The sequence below is a fragment of the Magallana gigas genome, chromosome 8 (genome assembly GCF_963853765.1).
Source record: "Magallana gigas chromosome 8, xbMagGiga1.1, whole genome shotgun sequence".
Lineage (NCBI taxonomy): Eukaryota > Metazoa > Mollusca > Bivalvia > Ostreida > Ostreidae > Magallana > Magallana gigas.
The window spans coordinates 30,324,596-30,335,666 of NC_088860.1; the positions used below are offsets into that span (position 1 = coordinate 30,324,596).

At 29.8% G+C, this 11,071-nt stretch overlaps 2 non-coding genes across 2 annotated transcripts; one reads left to right on the forward strand and one right to left on the reverse strand.

Moving 5' to 3' along the window:
• Positions 1 to 8,625: 8,625 nt before the first annotated feature.
• On the reverse strand, positions 8,626 to 8,698 carry Trnar-ucu (transfer RNA arginine (anticodon UCU)). Its single transcript has one exon. It is a non-coding gene; the product is annotated as a tRNA-Arg (tRNA).
• Positions 8,699 to 9,460: 762 nt separating this feature from the next.
• Positions 9,461 to 9,533, forward strand: Trnar-ucu (transfer RNA arginine (anticodon UCU)). Its single transcript has one exon. It is a non-coding gene; the product is annotated as a tRNA-Arg (tRNA).
• The last annotated feature ends 1,538 nt before the right edge of the window (positions 9,534 to 11,071 follow it).

Consider the following 11,071-nt stretch of genomic DNA (forward strand, 5'->3'; position numbering starts at 1 on the left):
ATTATGATATAGAGGAGAAAAAAGTACTCAGCAATCTGTTGACAAAGAACAATTCGACTGGCTGTGCACTCACAGATTTTCTAACCTTCTATATTTATCTAATATAAAAAAGTGAACGTTACACAGGAAATATCGTGATAAAATGTACACTATCATAATGGACATATTTTTGTTTTTTTACACCGACACTAAATTAAGTATTCTTATAGGTTTTTAATCTCTTTTCGTTGAATTGTTCCACATTTAGAAAGTTCTCGCATTTTGGGAATGCTTAGAAAGTTATGTCTTTAAAGTAGTAGCTCTGTGTCATAATTCTGAAATATGATTAAATATGAATTGTTCGTCGTCAACATTTAATTAATAAAGAGATTCGTTAATGTCTGAATAGTAATGCTTATAATCAAGGAAAGAGATGGGATATTTATGTAAGATTATTATTCATATTTGATATACATGTACTTGAGTATCATTGTTTTAGGAAAATGGAGTGTAGTAAGTCTAATGATACCTTATCCCCTTATGATAATGAAATGATTATGATAATGATAATCATAATCAAATATGTTCAAATCAAATCAAATCTAATGATATGAGTATGCAGTAGTTGACAGAATTCTTACCATTAATTATATGATTTTATCTTTAACAAACTCTTTAGCCGTCCATTAATGATATAATTTTGAATTTATATCAATAATGGTTAAAATTCACATCCACTAATGTAGAAGAAACAAACTGCATTATAATTGCATCGTTGACCATGAAAAATATGATTTTAATTGCATTAGAGGATAGACTTAACATTGATTGATACATTTAAGTATGATATAGTACTGTTTTATATTTTGCATTCTTCATACATAATTGAATCATTATTAGGTAAAGCCAACCCACAAGATAAAACTACTCACTAGGACTAATACAATATAAATCATTATTGTGAACGATGTACATCATTTGAATAATCTAGCTCTTGTTAACCAGCAGAGAAAAAAGAGGGACAAAAATACATAACCCGTGTCCAAAACATCACGTTTTTATTCATAATTGTATCATTAATGGTTCAATTCCATCTACTTATGTAATGCAAATTTTTCATTAATGGTCAATGATGTACTTATTTTGCTTTTTTATTTCATGTCATTAGTGATTGTTAATTTTGACCATAAGTGATATGATCTTAAAATTTGATCAATAAGCTACAACTAGGTAGTACGTTAATGATAAAATTTATTATTAATGGTCAGATTTCTAATCACTATCATAATTTTGTATCATTGGAGGATACTGTTTCATTAGAGGTTTGTAGCAAACTGTAACTCTTAGTAGTGAGTTATAACAAAGCTGATTTTCTTCTCAACAATATGACTACACATTCAATATCACACAGAAGAGCCGTTATCTAATTCGAAGACTTCGTTTGATCTTCACACGTTGGCTTTAAAACTTAATAAGGTCAGTGTTTGAAAAACTGTTGGAAAAATTTAACAAGGGTACTATCAGTTATCCAGGTTCAATCCTGGGTGTACGGGGAGTTACTCCGGGTTGTATTCCATATATCCCGAGACCGACCCTTGATTGGGCCTGGATACCGAATTGATTTCCAATGTAAACCAAATAAATAGGTTTCCATATCCAATCAATGGTGCATTACACTGTTTAAAATATATACCGTTTACGCATTTCATGCATTTTGACGTCATATTCAATGCATTGTGGGGCCACGTTACTTACCTCCGCTTAAAGTCGGACGTTAAAAAATTTACACCCGGCTTATTAGTTAAAGAAATATATATATATAAAGCTAAAACTTTGACGATAGAAAGTTGCGTATGAAGGCAAAAAGTCATTGTTCTTAAAAGATAAACATATTCAAATAAAAGTATTGGGAAAGCAAAGTTGAATGCAATACTGCAATAATTTTGTGAATGCAGCAATCTTGTAAATATCTTAAGGAAAAGGCGAATACATTTTGTTATTGTTGATAGAATAACTTAAGAATAAACGATGTCAAATAAAACACATTATATATCACAATTAGATAGACATTCTTGTTATATGACCAGTTTCAAAAAGGAGAAAAAAACAAACATTATTTTGAAATATAATTTTATGAAAGTACACAAAATATGCATATAAATATACATGAAAATTTCTTACTAACACGTAGAAAATATATAACAATTGTTAAAAGACAGGTTTTTTTTAGATTATGCCAAATATCAGCATAATATCTTCGCATTCGCTACGTAATACAAAATAATTTTTATTCAAATTTTGCCAACTTCTTATTTTTTTCCTTTTTCTATTTTTTTTTATTTTGGAAAAATGTGTTAAATGTACTTAAACATTTAATAAAGTAATTAGAAATTTAAAGTATACTTATGTGCACCTCTTTCGAATTTGATTGAAGTTCTGTGACTGATATCATTTTGCTCATATTTCTAATAAATCACAGTTGAGTTTTACACATATAAAATCAAGTACCTGTTTTAGTTACCTGATGCCCATTTTAACAGTGCGCTTAGGTCAATTCAAGGGAATAAACGGAATATTTTACATCAACAGTGACTCATATACATCATCTCTTCCGAGGGCTTGTTTAAAATGAGTGGAATTATGTGATCTCTCGGACCGACACATTTGTATGATTTATTCATGTATCTAGTATAATTACCATTTGAAACGTAACGTGAAATTGTCCTCATCAAAGCATGCGTTACGTAACCATTATTGTAATGGTATTTATCGCCATTTCAAACGTAATAGTAGGCAAAGAAAAATGTAAATGAGGCATGAAATACAATGTTTTTCTTTTGAATTTGAATCGATTTTTGCATATATAGTAACGTCCCATTTGCGTGACCTTTTTCTCTAGAATATGTTTTGTAGTGTTGACTTAAGATACTCTGCTGTTATAGCTTACACATAATGGCGATCTATAAAAGTAGACTTCTATCGCAACATAGTCCTTACATTTCGTTGACTATGGCTTTACCTACACTTGTTTAATCAGGGATATACTGTCCTTGTTACCAGACTAGTGATATAATATACTTGATATTTGTCATTAGATAATTCGTCAACATATTTGACGAAATGAATGCAATTCAAAGCCAATTCTATCTGCACTGACAATGAATAATGATAATTCTGAAAAAAAAATGAAGTAACTTGAAGTTATTTGTCCTCTAGAGATTCTGCTGAATGGAACATCTTAAGAAAAGAATGTGTTTAAAAAAGATGTCGTTTATAAACTCAGAGAGCACCTTGAATATCACGGAATGGAGGAAAAATCTACTCGTTTTCCAAACACCTGGTAACTCAAAGTGAAATACCAGAGAATGTAATTATCTTGACAATAAACCCCAATGCCCCATTGATTAAAGGGCGTACATATGCAGGTTTTTGAATACTCCATCTAAATTATTTGCTGGTCAAACCACACAATAGAAGCATTTTTTATAATTCACGTAGCACGTTGCTCTTTTATTTGTATTTTGACAGGTTGAAAGAATTGCAGACAGGATCAATATCTGTTTTACATTTTAGGGAAGGAGATGTTTATAGAAAACAAATTAGCAGCCCCGTCCCCTAGCGGTGACAAAGGCAAGTAGTAAACATACAGCAGTGAGATTGGCCGTGATAATAAGAGGTTTTCTTCTGCACTGAATAGGGGTAGAATTAGGGACACATCACCAGCTTAATGGCAAATAAAGTGTTCCAATTAAGGATAATTAGCTAAATTACACGTCTTATGGCCTGATGCTATCACTTTTATTCGCTGATGTCTAACGTTAAATATGTTGAAGATTTACGATGGAAAGTCATCAATTAGAGATTTCTTTCCTAAAGGAAGAGATAATGATTTGAGTTAAATAGGAACGATATCCAACGAGTTTTAATTATTAGATATTGATTTATTACATATCCCATATGCTTTTTTTTAAAACTAGTACGGACAAAGTGTTTAATTTTTTTAATTTTTCTTCCTTCAAGACAGACATCAATCACAGCCTTCCCTGCCAGTGAGAACTTAAGTGGAATTTGAAAACAAACTTATCATGCAAATCGGTTGAAAGATTTAAAGCCTCTTTAAGTAATTGAATTGTAATAAATACAAATGTATTACGTCTCTACCCTAAACCCAATAAACGACATGGCGTTCCACACTTTAGTTGTAAATTAAGAAAGCATTACCCATTTCTGGCAAGAGCGAACTGCAAATAAAATGAATATAAATAGTGAAGCTGAAAAATGGAAGAAAATTTCGAGCTAAAACAAGTTAACAAATGAATTATAGGTTAAACCCATGATGTGATGTGCCAACCCTCTTCTTTAATTTCTTCTTTCAGCATTCAATGAAAAAGCATGGCTTTCTGATTGGCGTTTGATGAATGGGTGGACCGAATCTTGAGTAGAAATTTGAGACGACGACAAATTTGTAAATTACAGGTCTAATTGCAATTAATGGAGATCTGATGGGTTTCTCCTCACAACAAGATGGCGGAAATTGATCGCAGGGCACAAATTTGTCATCGTTATAAACAAGCAGTAATGTCCTCTGGTTAATTTGACAATGTCTTTAGGGTCCTAGAGAAATAACTACAAAGATCTTTATTCAAAGATTGTTGAAAATGGTGAACATTACTGATAACCTAATCTCAATCTCCTCTGTCATGGTGACACTTAAATTTTATACCAGGATATTTTGGCTGTTTGTATTGATATACCCACATCTGCTCTCTAAATTCAAATACTTCTATAGACTATTGAATCCTCAGACGATTTGACATTAATAGCGATTCAAGACAAGAAAGTTTTTTATAACAAGAAAGAATGACAACGCGCCATGAATAAAATTATATATTAATTTACATGATTAAAATACATTAAAGGATTAAAACACAAATAATTACTCAAAGAATAACGATAAACGAATAGCCAATTAACATCATGAATGGTGAAGAAGAATAACGATAAAAAAAGGGTGGATGGTCGTTTCTATTTGAAAGCTGTATTGCCCTCCTTCAGAAGAAAAGCTCTTAATAAAGATAAAGAAAATCATTCAAATTTTAAAGCTAAGACATATGGATTTTTTAAAACCATGTAATGGTTCATAGCTTAAAAATAATTTCTAAACTTTTAAGGAAGATCTGATGGCTAGTTTTTTTTATCACATTGCGGCCTCACATAAATGATTTTCAATAAGTATTTTATGTGTCGGTGGGTTTTTTTTTAAGGTTAAATGTTGTCATATTGCTTCAATATGTATACATTTTATTTCAATCTGCAAATAGAGCCGTATTTAAATTAATTTGCAAAATTTTAAAAACTATTTTGCTTTTGAAAAAATATAACTGTTTAAATCATTTTTTTTTTTACATTTTTAAATAATTATTTTGCTTGAACAAATAAAGTCATCGTTCTTAAAAAACAAAAACAAATGCAAATCAAAGAATCTAGTAATTTACTCCAATATGATCTAACGATGTGTGTATTTCAAAGAAAAAAAAATAATATTCTGATTCTTTCAAATTTCAGATGAAAAGGCAGCACTAATTTAAAAGAATTCGAAAACAAAAATTTCATGTTGTATACAAAAACGTTTAAACTCTTAGTACCCTCTATAATAATGAACTCGAATATTTTTTTTAAAAAATACGTATTCTAAAGAACAAAACACTGAAATTTATTTTTTTAAAACAGACTTGGTTCCTTTTTACAATACACAACGAATTTTAGAACAGATAAATTGGTGTTACAGATTGACGAACAGGAAAAAGGTGATAGAAGAAAGGAGATACCCATAATTTGCTTCAGAAATCGTAAGTAAAAGAGCCATTATACTGGAAAAAAAATTATGAATAAGATTCTTCATCTAAGAAAATTTATCAAATTTAACAAGACTCAAAAACCATGCTAATAGGTATCGTTTGGCATATTATGTCTGCTTCCCATCAATCTTGGGTTACCAGAGTTGATATAAACGTTTTTTACTGCAGGTCGAGGAATGAATAACATAATTGTTCAATATTTAACATTTTTCTTCTAACAAATCTATTTCTGAGTTGTCGGGCATACGAAAATCTATTTTGAACGGTCAATTTCTTCCAAACAAATATCATTACCGATTTGGGTTCTTTTTATCATCCCAAAGACCCTACAATCTCTCATTGTTCTTAAATTTGAGACGATGATAGGTCACCAGCTGACCTTACCTCAATCCATCATTTGATATAACAAATTTGGTAAATGAGTTATGGCGGAGAACTATGACAGGACATAAAAAAGGATCAGTAAACAAAATATCTCTATTTCCTCTCACCGTTTTCTCTGTTCAGACCTATTAGGGTGAATTATGCTGTTAATTGTATTATTCCAATTCTCTGTGTTAAATTGCTGGAACTTTTTTAAAAATCGTTATAAATGAGGCTAGAGCACGATAGAATGACATTTGTGTGTCTAGTAACACACGCGATTGCTGTTAAGGATAAATGTTTGAACCGGCACGGTGTGTATCAAACTAAACCTATTGATTATGGTTTTCTTGAAGTAAAATAATCGATGGAATCTTTTATAAAATTCAACATTTCCTAGTTAAATCTTAAAATGATGAAAATGACATATTTTCTTAATGTATGTTTAGATTTTATTTTAAAAATTAATAAATCAAGTTGTTTTTAAATGGTGAGAAAATTAAGACATATACATATAAAAATTGTGATTTTAAATCATTTGTATCATACAAAGAACACCTCTTCCTCATATGGGAAAAGTAACTCAATCAATAGATTGAATAAAAATTAACTTAAGTTTGGTACATTATGTCCCTACACAAAACTCGTTTGAGTATGGCCACATTTGGTTCTTTGTGAGCTATGGTTTCAACAAAATCAAATCATCACACAAGAAAATGATTCTTATGCAGTCAACTTTTATTCTAATGGCTCTTGAATGAATAAGTTTCTGTATTTTTCTGCAATAAAGTTTATTATGAAATTTTGTTATCCTCGCTATTGATTACAGTTTGTAACAATTTTTTTTTATCTTATAGTGATTACACAAATTTGAAGCAATGAAGTTCTTCCGAAGAAGTGTTTCTTTGAGAACTCCCTTGTATCTGCGTTGTCTACTATTGCAAGATTATGGGAAATTTAAGTATAGTTTAATTAAGTATAGTTTAATAGAATACATTATCTGTTAGCCGAAAAACTTTTGAAAATGAATGGTTATAACAGTGTGTAATGTTTCCGCAATGATTAATGGCAAATGTATGGTACTTAGATTTAGCTCAACCCACAAATAATTTTCGATTGTTAAAAAAAAATAGAAAACCACATACACCCCCCCCCCCCAAAAAAAAAAAAAGAAAACCCAAGAATAAGCCGAACTTGTAAATATTTTTTCGGCCTAACCACAATTATACAATAAATCACAGTCATTAAAATAAACCCCTAATAAAACATGTTCATCAATTTTTTTAATAATTTACATAACCTGACTCATATTCTAATTACGATTCCTTGATTACTGTTAACAGATGATTTTAGCATAGATACATTGGTAATTTGTATATATGCTTTATGTACATGTATGTTTAAGAAAAAAAAGTATAGATAATCACTAAATACTAAGGTTGTGGCACATTCTAATATTTGTTATCAAGTATACACAAATAAAAATTATAATTGTTAACATCCAATTTTATACAAGGTTAAAAAAGTGAAATGGTTGGGGGGAAACTATATTAAAAATTGTATCATAGTAACAATTTATTTCATTTTAAAACAGTAAAGATTGCTCAAGTATGTGACAATTGCATAATACATAATTCTAATATTATATTATCTTGGAAGCCTATATCATTTATCATTTCAGTGGTTTGTTTTATCATTGTTGCTCTTGATGTTATCTACTGTGGAATCATTTGATTTAAAGGGGGCCAATTTTTGTAAATTGTGTGTTTTTGCTTATTTAGGGGTAGTGTCATTTCATGGATGCGTTGGTCTCAATTTCAGTAGGATAACTAAATCGTTTATAATTATTTTTCGTCAAGGATGTAAATTCGTGGGTAAGGGGTACCCACGAATACCACAAAAATTGGGCCACCACGAATTTTATTGATTCCGTGGTTTTTTTTTGTTTTTTGGGCACTTCCCTTTTCTGATTGAACTGTAAAACCAAATTTATACATGTCTAATTTTATTGTATGATAAATTTTGATACAATGTGTTTATATCGGTGTGTTAATAGCTTGTTCGGAAAATTCATTTTTGTTCTTAATTTGCCTTTTTGATTTTACAAAACATCCCTAATACCTGTGTTAAACCCAACCCTTTTTTAAAATCATTTAAAGGAGTGAAATTTAAATTTTCAATGAATTTTTAAATCAAATGAGATAACCAGGTATATAATTGCTATTCTAATGTCATTTGTCCTTGTCTAACATTCTTACAGTGGTCTACTTTTTTTATTTTAAAAAACTGTCTGACTGTGTCTCATACCTTTTACACAAAAGATTTTAGAAACAGATATTTTGAAGGTCTCAGAAAAGTCTAATTTCGGAGAGAGAGAGAGAGAGAGAGAGAGAGAGAGAGAGAGAGAGAGAGAGAAGAAAAAATGCATCCACGGTGGGATTCGAACCCACGACCTCTGGATTAGAAGTCCAGCGCGCTATCCGCTGCGCTACGCGGACTTGAAGTGTTAAAAATACAAAACTATTTTTAAAAACCTGTGTTAAATGGTATATACATAAGAACTAATAGTTCAACATAACCTCCATTTGGGTTAGTAATTATGTTGATAACATAAATTTAAAAATTCGTTTGTGCAAAGATTTTTTTTTCAGAAATGCTCTGGATATTTCTATTACTTTTTAAAAATATAAATATCATTATATTCAGTCCCGATTAAAGGACATTAATGAAATACAAAGATAAATAATGTATGATCATGATAACTCAAACCATATATTCCAATGATAACATATATACTTAGATTTTAATATTTTTGTAATTTTTCAAATTTTTTTCTTCAATTTTTCCTGCTTGCACATAATCAAAATGATACATTACATGTCAGCGTTTGAGTACGATGCTGGAACGACGCAGTAAAAAAAGTATACAACAAATAATTACGATTTAACGAAAACATTTCATCACAGCTGTTCCAGATTATATTTGTTGATTGATAATTCAATAATTCAATGATTTTATAAATGTATAGACATAATTTAAAAAATGTACATACAATTCACATACAATGTTTGTGTGTGTGTGTGTATATGCATATATATATATATATATATATATATATATATATATATATATATATATATATATATATATATATATATATATATATATATATATAAAGCTGCTTATTATAAATTTATGATTAGTTGTATTGTATTACTAATGTTACCTACTTTATTACACAATATTACATAATATTACATGTCCGCGTAGCGCAGTGGATAGCGCGCTGGACTTCTAATCCAGAGGTCGTGGGTTCGAATCCCACCGTGGATGCATTTTTGTTGTATCAACGTGCAACAAAAACACCATAATAAGCTTTCTACACTAAAAAAATTTTCATACCAAATAGGCAATATAAAGGTCTTCATACATTTACAAAATTACTTGTTAAACATGATAAGAACATGTAGCAAAATTAATGTATCAATAACATGCCAGTCATTAATATCAAAACTAAGAGAATATCAATATACATTAATATGTCACCAAAATTTCAAAAAACACAACTACAACTACATTATAATGAAACATGTATAACAATTAGTTTAACAATTAATGCAATTGAACTTGTATTGCATATTTATTCTTTATAGTTTGTACGAGGGTCAATCAAAAAATACGAAGACAATGTGGCTGTTTATCATAAATATTTTATGAACGTCATACTTAACAGATTAATTGGTGCACCAACACTTATGTAATTGATATGCGAAGTTTTAGTCCATTTGAAGAAACGGTATTTTTGTTACCCCTTTTTAAAAACAACATGTTTTGTCACCACGGCGCACGTTAACGTTCAGAACATGACGTCAAGATTAAACACGCACGGTTTATAGATATACCCCATTTTTATATCACGCTTAGTCTCTTGTGCCTTTCTCCTTACAATTTAAAATGGCTCTGAACCACTTAACATCTTATTTGCCCACATTTGTTCGAGAATCATAAGTTAGTTCTTCAAAGTTTTCATTTTCTAACCGTGTATCTCTTAGTTTACATTAAGGATAACCCTGAACGTCGGTAGACGTGAATTATTTTTTTTACCAAATATTTACAGATATTCTACTATCTTTCGGACTGTTTTATATTCAAAATACAATTACCACCACCCCCACAAAATTTATTACAGGTAAACATAAACCTGCAAATAATTGTTGACTTATTTTTTGCACCATTGAGCATTTTCACAGCTTGTATCGGCTTTTTCCTGAGTTACATCCATTTTGTTTGTACTTCTCGTTGCGCCATGACGTCCGGCGACGTCGATGTTTTTAGTCAATTCTAAAGAGGACTATCTGTCTTTAGTTACTAATATCTGTTCGACAAAACAATATATCCCGTCATTATTTGGAACATAGATTACCATGATTATAATTAATTTGAGGTTTCAATATTATTTGGTTTTAAGCCCAATTTATAGAGATATTACTTTCAACATTATATGGTTTAATGTTGACTTAACACAAGTTTTGACCGTGCGCCGTGACCTCAATTTTGCGGGATTAGATTCTAAATAATTCTAAGAAATAAAGGAATTTATTAACTTTTTTACTTGCAAATTGTTTGAAACTATTGCTAAATTATGTTTACCAAATTTAGTAATGATATGACGTTAAGTAACATAGCTATGACAAAAGTCTTCGTATTTTTTGATTGACCCTCGTATTTCAGCATAATTCAACTTGTTTTAGTTCTAATGTGTTAATTATACAATTTAGATAAGCATATTTTCAAAATTATATTAGTTAAGATAAACGATTCGTAACACTAAGATATAAAGTATAAAAATCGATTTTGAAATGCAAAAATTG